The sequence below is a fragment of the Dendrobates tinctorius genome, unplaced genomic scaffold, assembly GCF_039654945.1.
Source record: "Dendrobates tinctorius isolate UK_male_01 unplaced genomic scaffold, ASM3965494v1 ptg000133l, whole genome shotgun sequence".
Lineage (NCBI taxonomy): Eukaryota > Metazoa > Chordata > Amphibia > Anura > Dendrobatidae > Dendrobates > Dendrobates tinctorius.
The window spans coordinates 1591360-1606550 of NW_027361801.1; the positions used below are offsets into that span (position 1 = coordinate 1591360).

Genomic DNA, 15191 nt, shown 5'->3' on the forward strand with positions numbered 1-15191 from the left:
TGCTACCATGCAAATAAATAGGTAGCCGTGTAATCCTTGACCAAATCAAGTTAGAAAGAAGATATCCTTTTGCTCTAATATCACATATAGATCAGGTTTAGACAACAATCATCAGTAGCCTGTGATTTAACATCTTGGAGGTGTTTGTAAGTATTCTCTGCGTGTTTTAAGGTGAGTTTTTGTCCTGTAATATTAGAGGGTCATGTCACTGTAATTTACTTATATTTGACAACTGCCAAGTGGTTGGACAGATGTCTGCTAAGTTGACAAGAGAGGCTGAGCATTCTGGCTGAAGATCCAAGAAAACTTTCTGATTTATCATAACTATAGAATGGTAATAGTGGATATTACTGATGAAGGAAACCGTGTTTTTTCCTAAACTAGTTGGAGAGGAATTGGTCCACTGTGCTCCCTGTATTCTATCACATGACCGGTGACATCACAAAGGTCCTGTTGGCTCATCTCAAGCCACAGCTTCACATCGTGCACACTGCACGCCGACGCGCCGCTGGAAGAGGGGAGCGTGGAGTTGTCTGTCACAGGCCGGGACAGCACTCCTGAAGAGCCGATGTATTAACCCACGTTTATCTTGCAAACATCATTCAATCTGACTTCACATCAAGACACGCAGCGCTCTTTACTTGTCCTCTGGAGTCCAGACATTCGCTCAGATTACACCTTAAGGTAATAACTACCTAACTTGGAGCAATCCAATTCATTTGTGTGTATTTTTTAGGTCACTACAAGCTAAAGGGGTTCATTATTAAGCGCACATTTTAATTATTTATTTATAGTGGATATTACTCACCTGTCCTGACATCAGTGCCAATAGCTCGATTACAGCCCTCAACGCTGGGTCTCTAAAGTAATCTGGTAAGCTCCTTTGATACTTCTTTGACCACTTCACCACCTGGCTACTTCATTTCCTTTCCACTGATATCCCCACTATCATCTTGGGCGACTTCATCATCACCATTGACACTTCCCTCTCAGCTGCCACTAAACTTCTAGCTCTCACTTCCTCCTTCGGCCTCACTCAATGGTCTTCTGCAGCCACTCACAAAGATGGCCACACACTAGACCTCATCTTCACTCGCCTGTGCTCCCTATCTAGCCTCTCTAACTCACTTCTTCCTCTCTCTCACCACAACCTACTTACATTCTCTTCCCTCTCCTCCTCAGGTCCACAATCCCCACCTCAAAAACTCGCACACCTTCGCAGAAATCTTCAACACCTCGATCTACACTCACTGTCTGAATCCCTCCACCCTCTTACAGACATAAGTTCCCTACACAATGCGGATGCCGCTGCCGCTCTATATAACACCACAATAGCTGTAGCTTTGGAATCAGTTGCCCCACTCAAACATACCAAAGCTCGCAAAATCAACAGACAGCCCTGGCACACCAGTCTGACCAAAGAACTGAGGCGGGGTTCCAGAGCTGCTGAGCGGAGATGGAAAAAATCCCACTCCAATGAGGACTTCATCACATTCAAACAGTCCCTCACTACTTTCAAGGCCACACTCGCTGCAGCAAAACAAACCTACTTCTCATCTCGCATATGCTCCCTGTCTCACAACTCTAAACAGTTATTCAACACCTTCAATTCTCTCTGCCACCCCTCAGCACCTCTTCCCTCTCCACTCATCTCAGCTGAAGACTTTGCCTCATTTTTCAAGGAGAAGATTGATAACATCAGAGACAGTTTTGGTCAACAACCCCCAGTGCCCTTCCTCCTACCTGCCCTGCCCTCCTCCCCAAAATCAACTTCTCCACCATTACAAAAGATCGACTCTCCACTCTACTCTCAAGATCACATCTCACTACTTGTGCACTTGACCCGATCCATCCCACTTCATCCCAAACCTCATCACAGTCTTCATCCCAACCCTAACCCATCTCTTCAACCTATCACTAACAACTGGTGTTTTCCCCTCAAGCTTTAAACATGCCTCAATCACACCTATCCTCAAAAACCCCTCTCTTGACCCATCCTCTGTATCTAGCTATCGCCCTATATCACTTCTCCCCTATGCCTCAAAACTACTGGAACACGTCCATCTAGAATTATCCTCCCACCTCTCTTCTTGCTCACTCCTTGACCACTTGCAATCCGGCTTCCGGCCACACCACTCTAATGAAACTGCCCTAACTAAGGTCACCAATGACCTACTAGCCACCAAGGCCAAGCGACACTACTCTGTCCTCCTCCTCCTGGACCTGTCCTCTGCCTTTGACACAGTGGACAATTCCCTATTACTACAGACCCTCTCATCTCTTGTTATCACTGACTTTGCCCTATCTTGGATTGAGTCATACCTAGTAGACTGGACATTCAGTGTCTCCCATTCACACACCACCACCTCACCGCGCCCCCTATCCCTCAGAGTCCCGCAAGGTTCAGTCCTAGTTCCCCTGCTCTTCTCCGTTTCGGCCTCGGACAGCTCATAGAATCGCATGGCATTCAGTATCATCTCTATGCTGATGACACATAGATCTACAGCTCTGGACCAGATATCACCTCCCTACTAAACAGAATCCCTCAATGTCTGTCTGCTATTTCATCCTTCTTCTCCGCTAGATTTCTAAAACTTAATATGGACAAAACAGAATTAATCATCTTTCGCCCATCTCACGCGACCCCCCCAATGGACCTATCCATTAAAGTAAATGGCTGCCCACTCTCTCCAGTCTCACAAGCTCGCTGCCTTGGGGTTATCCTTGACTCTCTTTCAAACCACATATCCAAGCCCTTTCCACTTCCTGCCAACTTCAACTCAAAAATATTTCACGGATCCGTACATTCCTCAACCAAGAATCTGCCATATCCCTAATCCCTGCCCTCATCATCTCCCGCCTTGACTACTGCAACCTCCTGCTCTGTTACCTCCCCTCTAACACTCTCGCACCCCTCCAATCTATTCTTAACTCTGCTGCCCGACTAATCCACCTGTCCCCCCGCTATTCCCTGGCCTCTCCCCTCTGTCAATCCCTGCACTGGCTCCCCATTACCCAAAGACTTCAGTTCAAAACCCTAACCATGACATACAAAGCCATCAACAACCTGAGTCCTCTGTACATCTGTGACCTAGTCACCCGGTACTTACCTGCACGAAACCTCCGATCCTCACAAAATCTTCTGTATTCCCCTCTTATCTCCTCTTCCCACAATCGCATACAAGATTTCTCCCGCGCATCCCCCCTACTCTGAAACTCTCTACAACAACATATCAGACTCTTGCCTACCATGGAAACCTTCATAAAGAACTTGAAGACCTACCTCTTCCGACAAGCCTACAACTTGCAGTAACCACCGATCCACCAAACCGCTGCACGACCAGCTCTACCCTCGCCTACTGTATCCTCACCCATCCCATTGTAGATTGTGAGCCCTCGCGGGCAGGGTCCTCTCTCATCCTGTACCAGTCGTGACTTGTATTGTTTAAGATTACTGTACTTGTATGTATTATGTATAACCCCTCCTCACATGTAAAGCGAAATGGAATAAATGGCGCTATAATAATAAATAATAATAATATAATCACATAAACCAATTTAAGGTTGATTTAGGCAGCTATGTACTGCCAGAGTATTCAGAAAGCTTCTGGAGTTTCCTTCATCATTTATTTCTCTAAATTGGCTAATCATCCCTTCAGTGAACTCCTGCTTATTGATCATCTATCTGCATTTACTTCCTCGCTCAGACCCGCAGTTAACCATTCATCTGCTGTAAGTTTAACAAAATCTCTGTCAATACTGGTGCTGTTGATGCTACAACACTGCTGCAACAGTATGCATCTTCTCTACAAACAAGTATCCGATTTGCCTGTTCATCACTGCTGCATGCAGTTAGTTATTTCTTTATCGGTTACATGTGCCGCTGCCAGGACCATTATTCTGCTGATAGTATATATTTATGCCATTCCCAATTTCATTGCTGTAAGTCCTGGACTGATTATACATTGACAATTCCTGTGCTTATTACACTCCTAGCTCTGTGTCTTTTGCTGTTTCCTGCTCCATTTGTCTGCCTGCCTGTCCTGACCCTAGCTGATCCATGTCTGGCAAGTTCTGTCCACTGTGATATAACCTTCTGTCTGTGTTACTCACTCTGATCAATGATTTAGAGAATATTCTTCCCCGGGTGAGCCTGTAACAGTGAAGAAGCCAACCATGGTATTGACATGCACAGTGTAAGAAAGAAAGGCTCAGTGCAACAAAAAGCGCTAAGGGGAAGGGAACTCAACGATAGGGAAAAGATGAGTGGAGACCCCTAGGCAGATCTAACGTGACCCTGTCTGCCTTAAATGTCCCTACATAGGTTCCGTACCTATGGCCGAGCCGGATACCTAACCCCTGCCTGACCCTGGCAATATGCGCTGCATATTGAAGGACAGGATGAGCACTAGTCAATCCCCACTACCTTTAAAGACAGATGGGATACATCAACAAGGGGAAGACTTAGCTTGAGTAGGCTCAGAAAGAAACACAAACATCATCCAAACACCAGAGAGGAAGATAGCCAACTGTTATAGCTTCAAGCCTCCACAGAGAAATGGAAATATCACTGTCAACTTCCATAAGGAAGCTGGGAGTTATAAACACCTGGTCCCAGGTGTGTCAATTAAAGTAGAAGGATGGTTGCCACTGGGTCCTCGAGTCAGAAGGACCAGGAAGAAATCTGCAACGCAAACTGCTGAGACCTCCTGCAGTCAGATGCAGTGCAATGGTCTGCAATCTCTGACACACCCGTGACAGGTATTCAATCAGATTCCAGATCTAATTTTTTTAATGACATTTTAAAAAGTATTTCAGTTAGTTACCCTGTTTTGGTAGTTAGGCTGACCTTCATGGGACTTCTGGTCAGCGAGACAGCCTTTGAAGTTGGGTAATAGAGGTTTTTAACGAATGTGACAAAGACAATGAAGACAACTTAGAGTCTATGCTAAAGTCCCCTCACATCAAAGAAGAAAGTTGGTCAAACAGGACAATTATCTAATGGGCATGGGGATCTAAAGTGTCTCCAACAAATGATTTAAGGGAAGAGAAAGATTGGTCTGCGTTTTCTTTCATCTCACTATTGTAAACGCATAAGCGATTGGCTCAAATTCCAATGGTTGAGAGAGCTCTAAAGCCCCCGTCACCCGATGCACCAGCGATCCCAACAACGATATGACCTGGTCAGGATCGCTGGTGTGTCGCTACATGATATCTGGTGAGCTGTCAAACAGGCAGATCTCACCAGCGATCAGGACCAGCGACGACGTGAGTAACAAGCGTGCGCGTCGCTTAGTTACCACTGTGCACCTTGGATACCAGCATGCTGGCACTGGGAGCTGGTATCCAAGGTAAAAAGTGGGTTTCTAAGTGACGAGCGGCGCTTAGAAACCTGCTGTTTACCTTGGATACCAGCTTCCAGCGTCTGCTTACTCCGCTTGGAGTTCGCTGATCGATGGTCTCCCGCTGCCACACGTAGCGATGCGCGCTGGCCAGCAGGAGACCAACGATCAAAAAATGGCCCAGGACGTTCCTGCACGATCAGTGATACCCTGTGGGGGGGTTGCTGATGCATGTCACACACAGCGAGATCGCTGGAGAGATCGCTGATGCATCACAAAATCAGCGATCTCGCTAGCCATCTCGCTGTGTGTGATGGGGCCTTTAGATGTATGGCCACCTTAAAAGTTTGAATATATTTTTTCAATATTAAGCACTTATCCAGGGTATCCCTGGAGTCATAGGTATAACTATAGGCTAAATAGTTGCTTCTGTCTGGTCCGAGGATTAAACGTGCCCCCTGAGGACCAGGAATAGAGTTTTTTTGGGGGAAGACAATGTAGTGGCCTTTTGCTGACTAGCTCTTCTATGTGGGTTCTCCTTTATGCAAATGATTTGATATACCACACTACTACCCATCGTTAACCGATTTCAGAAGTAAAAATGTTTCTACTACGTTTTGCCTTACTACAATTTGATTTACTGCAAACGTGTTCCTGACATGGTCATGCATCTCCATGAGCTCTTGTTGCTCCTGTTAGGATTTCTATTTTCAGCAGGGCTACAAGTTGGAGACTGATTGCCTGGTTTTTGTACCTAGTGCACACAATGTTCCTTTTATCGGAGCAGGCTTACTTCAACCACTGAAGAGAGATTCATGCTGCAAATGCCTCATGCTTGGGAAACAGTTCTATCTGTTTTAATAAATAGCTCAAGGCACTGATGTTATCTTTCAGCCTTGGAGCCTTCAACTATTTATTCCATACCTGTAAACAACTGCGCAAAACTGATATTCACTAGTATAGAAGTCTTGTTGACTGTTCGAGCACAAAAAGTCACCTCCCAAGCATTGGGTAAAAAGGCCAGTGAATGCAGGTCTTCTCTGTAGTCTATTGTTTCTAGGCTTGAACATTGCTATTCAGAACACTTCTCGCTCATTATACCATGGCGGTTAGGAAGGCTGCCCTGATAGAAGACCCTTTGATCTTTTTATACATGTACTTAATCTCAATCAAGGCAACAAAAGAGGAATCTGCGATCTACCCCTCTCTTCACAAAGGAGCTCCATGCTCTTGACAGCTGCAAAGCACAATGTGGTCCTGGCCACATACTTAACCACCTCATTGCTGGAGCTTAAGCCACCATTAATTTGGTAATTATTACGCTCTTCATATACCATATTTTCTTAATGTCATAGTAATTTAGCCCATGCTGTGTCTTTTGCTTCTCTGTTATGGATGGTGACATGCCAATATCAATCTAATAACATAGGCTCTTTATATCAGTGTGCTACATACTGTCATTAGGTGTAACTGAAAAACTGCTATTATGTAGTTCACAGCCCTAATCTTATATCTGAATATCCTAGTCAAATAGCCTAAGCTTAGTGGTTTGTGGATACCCCCGGCATGTGCTGCAGTCAGGAAAACAACCCCTTATTGCTGAAAGCTTGCAAACATCTCCTAAGATTCACATTGCCCCATATTTGACAAAGTCTGAAGGAGATAATGTATTAACTGACATGTATGGCATACGATATATAAAATCCTGTACGTGAAATATTTTCCTTAATTTTCAGGATTAAATTTACAATGGCTTGCAAAACTATTCACCAACCCTCCCCCTTGGCATTTATTGTGTTTTGCTACCCCACAACCTGGAATTTCATAATCTTTTTTGAGGGTTCACATCAGTTCATGTAAACAACTTGCCTACAACTGTGAACATTTGGTTTTCTTTTTATTGTGAAGCTAACAACAAATAGGACAAAATAACCGAAAACTTCAGTGTCCATAACTATTCACCCCATGAATTCAGTGCTTTCTAGAGCCTCCTTTTGTTTCAATTACAGCTGTAAGTCACTGTGTATGAGTCTCTATGAACTTTCCACATCTTGCCATTGGGATTTTTGCCCATTCCTCAAAGCAAAGCTGCTCCATCTCCTTCAAGTTAGATGGTTTCCTCTGGTGAACAGCAATCTTCCAAGTATAAATTGGATTAAGGTCTTGGCTTTTAATAGGCCACTCCCCAACATTTACACATTTCCCCTTAAACCACTTGAGTGTTGCTTTAGCAGTATGCTTTGGGTCATTGTCTTGTTGGAAGGTGAACCTCCAGTCCAGTCTCAAGTCACTGACAGACTGAAACAGGTTTTGCTCAAGAACGTACCTGTATTTTGCACCATCCATTTTCCCCTCGACTTGGACCATTTTCCTTGTTCCTACTGCTGAAAAACATCCCCACAGCATGATGCTGCCACCACCATGTTACACTGTGAGGGTGGTGTTCTTGGGGTGATGAGCTATGTTCATTTGGCACCAGACATAATGTTTACCTTGGGGGCCAGGAAGTTTCATTTTGGTCTCATCTGACCACAGCACCTTCCTCCATACATTTGTAGAGTCTCCTAAATGTCTTTTGGCAAACTCAAAACAAGCATTAGAAGTTTTGTACGCAAGTAAAGGCTTTTTTCTGCCTGCTCTTCCATAAAGGTCATGGAGTGTACAGTTTATTGTGGTCATATGGACAGATACTCCAGTCTCTGCTTAGGAACTATGCAGCTCCTTCAAGGTTACCTTTGGTCTCTGTGCTGCCACTCTGATTAATGCCCTCCTTGCCCGGGCTGAGTTTTGGTGGGCAGCCCTCTCTTGGCATGTTTGTTGTGGTACTATGTTCTTTCCATTTGATGATAATAGATTTGATGATGCTCTGGGGGATCATCAGAGATTGGGATTTTTTTTATAACCAAACCCTGATTTGTACTTCTCAATAACTTTGTCCCTGACTTCATGTGTTGTTTGTTTATTGGTACCTCTTGGTGTATGGTGTTTCATCCTCTGTGGCTTTTCAGAAAAGGTGTGTATATACTAATAGACAATGTGACGCTTAGATTGCACACAGGTGGACTTCCTTTCACTGAGCATGGGACTTATGAAGGAAATTGCTTGCACCAGGAATTTTTAGGGGCATCATAAAAATGGGGAAATACATATGCACATACCAATTTGTAGTTATTTGATCTCATAAATTTAATTTATGCCTTTATTTTTCTCACTTCACTTCACCAACCTGGACTATTTAGAGCTATTGTATCACACACAAATCAGATTACAAAATATTTAAACACAGGTTGTAACAGAGGGGAAAAGATACAATAATAAAAGATCTATTGTGGATTTCAGAAAAGAAACATGAGGCTAGATTCATTTTTGCATTTGTGCCAGTATTTTTGTTGAGTTTTTCTGTGGTGCTCTTGTTTTTTTTTTTTATTTGTACCTAATTCATCTTTTCAGTTGCGCCTTTTTTGAAGTCCATTGTTTAGGTCCCCCCTGTGGGCATGGTGTATGGTTTCCAGTTGTTTTTGCCTGATTTATCATTTAAGACTTTTCAAAAAGTCACAAAGTTTGTCGCAAATATACTCCCGTCCCCCAGTGTGATTTTATGTACACCAGAAAATTTTTAGCAATTTTAGCAATTTTTGTGATATTTTGCAAAACATGCTCTAAAAAGCCACAAAAATGGTTACAGACAAAAAAAAATCATTTCTGATTTAGAGCAAAATTTATGCACTATGTGCAACATTTCGATGAATTTGGCACAAAAAAATTCAATGAGCTTCACAAGATAATACAAAGTGAAATTACCGTAAATGATAAATCGGGCCCCTAATACAAGCGGCACTTACAAAACTGCATAAAAAAGTTGTCACTTTAAGTCCAAAGATAAATAGCATCATAAACCAAAGAAGTAGAGCATTTCAGGCCGGATTCTGGTAAAAATTGGCAAAGCAACTGTTGCCTGAAACCAGGAGTGGCCACAGAAAGAAGTGGGCTCCTGTGCAAGAACAATATACGTGCCTTTGCAGAGGAATCACTCATCATAATGCACAATGCCACCTACTTTGGAGGTAGAAATGAGCCTCCTTACATCTTGGACCCTCGTGCAGCTACACAGGTTGCGCTAATGGTATGTTTATGTCTGGACTTAAATAAAGTGGCACGTTTTTAGTGCAGTTTGGTGAGGGCCACTTGCTCTTTATTTCTTTCCTAAAATCATTATTTGGAATGCTATTTTTTGTAGTAGTGAAGCTTTATATTGGCAAAGGCAATACTCTCATGCCTATTTTGAAATATTTCCATGGAAAATGAAGTTTATGATATTCCGGCAGTGTCATTTTCCTTTTCCCATTTCAGCACCACTGTCTTTATATATTGTGCCTGACCAGACATGTGACGGATTCACCCAATCACTGATCTCTGGGGTGTGTTACTCAAACAGGTATTTGGCTGCTGCAGTCACATGAGTAGTCAGGCACATCATCACTGCAAACTGCCACACAAAGCCAGATGGCCCCGACACAGTACTTCCACATAGTATGATGCCCTGCATACAATATGATGGCCCCCATACAGCCCTCCATATAGGATAATAACCCCCATACAGTATAATGGCCCACAATCCTCAACACTGTGTGATAGTCCCCACATAATGCTCGATACAGTATTATGGACCCCACACAACCATCCACTCTGCACAATGGCTCACACACAGTATAATGGCCCCACATAGCCCACAAAACTGTATAATGGCCCCTACATAGCCCTCCAAATAATACAATGACACCCACAAAGCCCTCCAAACAATAAAATTACCCCATTTAGATCTTCAAGCAGAATAATGCCTTCCCACGAAGCCCTGCAAACAGTATACTGTATTGACCCCACAAATAACCCTCCAAACAGTATAATTGCCCCCACAATGTACTCATTGATTTTTAAAAAATAAATAAATAAAAATACTTACCTCTACCAGTTCGCCACTTGTTTTGGTCTCTACAGTGTATGATCTGAATCTTTGCACAGCAGGAGTGATGTAGTGATGTCATCGCATCCTCTACACTGAGACATCGGGGCTCAGGCACACAGTGAGAATGAGGAGAGAGATGATGGCCCCCTGTTCAATCATTGCTTTCAACTGTATCTGTATCTAGAATGCAGATCTGTATACATAATGCAGAATGCAGATACAATTAAAAGTGTGATACTGGGGCAGCCCCCCCCCAATTTACAGGCCCCATATTGGCTGCATGGCCTGCCTCTGTTAGAGGTATGCCAGTGGACTTCATCTTACCATTTATGTCTACAAATTCCCTTTCATCTGTGCAACACCAATTAATTAGTATTTTTCCAACAAAGCTGTGGGCACACAGTTTGCATTAAGTTTTTTTGGCATGCAGGTGTGATATCCAGACTTTAGACGACACATGGTGCAGTAAATGGGGCATTCATCTAAAAGTGGATAACAAATAAGATCAGATTTAGAGTTGGAGAAACAAGGGGGACAAGACAAGGGCAATAGGGTTTTATCTGATTAACCAGTGAAGGATATAGGATGTGGTAACTGTTCACCTTGTGAATTGTGTGACCCACAGCAAAGTTAGCGTTTTGGAAAGCAGTGCTACCAGCTTCTGCAACATCAACAGGTGAGAGGGTGGAGATGACCGAACTTTAAAGGTTCGATTTGGCTTGGCTCACGTCCCAAAGTTTGCCAAACATGTTCGTCGAACAATTCAACAACCATACTTAAACCCTATTTCAATTAGAGGCAAAACCAAAAGCTGCCAAAACAGCTCAAATTAGGGGAAGATACCAGGAAAAGTGTCATCAATGAACCCTCAATGGCACAATTATTACTACAGTGCCATTTATTTCATGATGCTTTACATATGAAAATGGGTACAAATAGAAAACAAGTACAATAATCTTGAACAAAAACGAGTCACCGACTGGTACAGGAGGAGAGAGGACCCTGCCCGAGAGGTCTCACAATCTACAAGGGATGGGTGAGGATACAGTAGATGAGGGTAGAGCTGGTTGTGCAGCGATGTTAGGGTTGGTGGAACGCACCAAATAAAATATGATAATAAGGTGCATTAGCCACCGGGGGTCCACTGTGCAGAGATGTAAAACTGCAGCTAATGTGAACAATGGCGGAGAGGAGCTGCGAGCAAGCACCGTAAACATGCCAAGTTAAACATCTCGGTGTGAACTGAGTGTAAAGTACCTGACACACTGTTGCTGCACAGAGCAGTACAACAACTGAGTGTACTCTAAGCTATGCCCTATTAGACGTCACAGGAGCATAGAGGTAATGACGCTAGATGAGGTCCCTATGGCTATTCCCCCAGGGAGTCTAAACTGGTGGTTGAACTTGCACTGTTACACGGTTTGTGCTGAAGGCACATGCAACTTAGGATGCCTGGTGCAGATGCTAAGTCAAGTGGGGTTCCCACCCTACACTGCCTGTCTAGACACACACTCGCTGCGCTAGTAGCTGCACACGTGCACACAGGGTGGTAACATATCCACCAACACATCAAACACATATGATCTTATCGCGCCGATGCACGCACCAGAGAACCTTTTATATGCTCCCCTATTAAGTTCAGTCTGACAGGACCTTGCTAGTATTGAGCGATACCACCCGATATTGAAAAATATCGGATCGGATTGGATCGGCCGATATCCAAAAAGTATCGGGTATCGCCGATTCCGATCCCGGAAGTCCCATTCAAGTCAATGGGACAGAAATATCGGAACTAAAGAAAAACCTTTCTTTCCTTGTAGGTTAATTCTACATGAAGAAAAACAACTAATAATAATGTAGAATGTATTGTGGGAGGTGTAGAAGACATTAAAGCCATAGAGGTTTAGCTCAATCAAATGGAATTTTATTTTTTTTCAAAGATGTTCGGAGTTACAAAGATATTGACTATGTTAACCTCTTTTATATTTTGTCAGATATATATGTTTCACTACTTCCATGCTCTTCGCCTTCTTTTTTACTTCTCCCACACTTTCTCCTTCATCATCCTCAGCAGCAGCATCTTTTTCACCAACTTCTTCACCTTATTCATCTTCTTCTTCACCTTCTTCCTATTATTCTTTTTTTTACATTCTTCATATTCTTCTTATTCAACTATTATTCTTCTTCATATTCTACTTCTTCATCTTCTTCCTATTCTTCTTCTTCTTCATCATATTCTTATTTGTGACAGGCATTCCTGTAGTTGCTATCTATAAAAGTTTGAAGATTACACCTTCCGTTCTGCCTGTCACAAAAGATTTACAACAGGATTTGTCCGCGTTCAGTTTGGCCTGCAGCAGCAGGCATTTTCCAGGGGCACCACGAGGAGGAACGGACTCACCCCCATACACTGCTTAGTCTTCTTCTGCTTATAATTTAGATAATATCATTTGCTCTGATTTTTAGTCTTATGCTTAATGTTCTTCTGCTTTTGGTTTTTCTACTTCTTGGTCTTCTGTCTCTTGTTGTTCTGCATCTTGGTGGTTGTCTTCATGTTCTTTGTCCTCTTGGTCATCTTCTTCAGGGTCATCTTTTTGGTCTTCTTCGGTGTGGTCTTCAGGGTCGTCGTCTTCAGGGTCGTCATCAGGGAGATCCAGAGTGAGAACCAAAAATCATTTCCATAAGCTCGAACTTTGAAAAGTAGCAGAAGGTACAAGAAGGCTGAGGAACTGCTGAGAACCAGCTGACGGTACTGGAACCCGGATGATTAGCAGAAGGAACAAGAGCAAATTGAACTAGCAAGGACCAGCTGATGGTGCTGGAACCCGGAGGGGCAGCATAAGGAACAAGAGCCAATGGCACAACTGTGCACCAGCTGACGGTGCTGGAACACGGTTACTAAGCAGGAGGTACCTGTGCTAGAAAGCAATACCAAGGACCAGCAGACATTGCTGGAACTCGGATACCGAGAAGGAGGCACCTTGGCCAAAGGCACTGCCGAGAACCAGCTGACAGTGCTGGAATCCGGATGGGTAGCAGAAGCTGCAAGAGCAAATGGAGCTAGCGAGGACCAGCTGACAGTGCTGGAACCCGGAAGGGCAGCAGAAGGAACAAGAGCCAATGGCACAACCGTGGACCAGCTGACGGTGCTGGAACACGGTTACTAAGCAGGAGGTACCTGTGCTACAAAGCACTACCAAGGACCAGCAGACGATGCTGGAACTCGGATACTGGGAAGGAGGCACCTCGGCCAAAGGCACTGCCGAGAACCAGCTGACGGTGCTGGAACCTGGATGGGTAGCAGAAGGTACCCATAATAAACAAAGTAGCAAGGCCGCGAGCAGGCCGCAGTTAACGAAACCCACAGTCCTACAGGGGGTGCTTGTCCTATTGGCACTACGGAACCAGCCTTTATTACCAGAACCCGCAGCCCACATAGGAAGCACCTAAACTGCAGGCACCATAGACTCGGCTAACCTGACCGCAGCACGACCGGACAACGAGTCGGTGGCAAAGTGAGGTTGACACTTCCCGGACACAGCAGGCGTGCTGGAACCAGGCTGGGCAGGAGGGAGTACCCGTGCCAAAGACACTGCCGAGAACCAGCTGATGGTGCTGGAACCCGGATGGGTAGCAGAAGCTACAAGAGTCGATGGAACTACCGAGAACCAGCTGATGGTAGTGGAACCCAGAGTGGCAGCAGAAGGAACAAGAGCCAATGGCACAACCGTGGACCAGCTGACGGTGCTGGAACACGGTTTCTAAGTAGGAGGTACCTGTGCTACAAAGCACTACCAAGAACCAGCAGACGTTGCTGGAACACGGATAACGAGAAGGAGGCACCTCGGCCAAAGGCACTGCCGAGAACCAGCTGACGGTGCTGGAACCCGGATGGGTAGCAGAAGCTACAAGAGTCAATGGAACTACCGAGAACCAGCTGACGGTACTGGAACCCAGAGTGGCAGCAGAAGGAACAAGAGCCAATGGCACAACCGTGGACCAGCTGATGGTGCTGGAACACGGTTTCTAAGCAGGAGATACCTGTGCTACAAAGCACTACCAAGAGCCAGCAGACGTTGCTGGAACTCAGATACCGAGAAGGAGGCACCTCGGCCAAAGGCACTGCCGAGAACTAGCTGACGGTGCTGGAACCCGGATGGGTAGCAGAAGCTACAAGAATCAATGGAACTACCGAGAACCAGCTGACGGTACTGAAACCCCGAGTGGCAGCAGAAGGAACAAGAGCCAATGGCACAACCGTGGACCAGCTGACGGTGCTGGAACACAGTTTCTAAGCAGGAGGTACCTGTGCTACAAAGCACTACCAAGAGCCAGCAGACGTTGCTGGAACTCAGAAACCGAGGAGGCACCTCGGCCAAAGACACTGCCGAGAACCAGCTGACGGTGCAGGAACCCGGATGGGTAGCAGAAGCTACAAGAGTCAATGGAACTACCGAGAACCAGCTGACGGTACTGGAACCCAGAGTGGCAGCAGAAGGAACAAGAGCCAATGGCACAACCGTGGACCAGCTGATGGTGCTGGAACACGGTTTCTAAGAAGGAGATACCTGTGCTACAAAAGCACTACCAAGAGCCAGCAGACGCTGCTGGAACTCGGATACCGAGAAGGAGGCACCTCGGCCAAAGGCACTGCCAAGAACCAGCTGACGGTGCTGGAACCCGGATGGGTAAAAGAAGGTACCCATGATAAACAAAGTTGCAAGACCGCGAGCAGGCCGCAGTTACCGAAACCCACAGTCCTACAGGGGGTGCTTGTCCTATTGGCACTATGGAACCAGCCTTTATTACCAGAACCCGCAGCCCACATAGGAAGCACCTAAACTGCAGGCACCATAGACTCGGCTAACCCGACCGCAACACGACAG

At 45.0% G+C, this 15191-nt stretch overlaps 1 long non-coding RNA gene across 1 annotated transcript; it reads left to right on the forward strand.

The window, feature by feature from the left end:
- Positions 1-268: 268 nt before the first annotated feature.
- LOC141048062 (uncharacterized) lies at positions 269-3553 on the forward strand. The gene is made up of 2 exons (XR_012219956.1): positions 269-873; positions 3186-3553. It is a non-coding gene; the product is annotated as an uncharacterized lncRNA (long non-coding RNA).
- The last annotated feature ends 11638 nt before the right edge of the window (positions 3554-15191 follow it).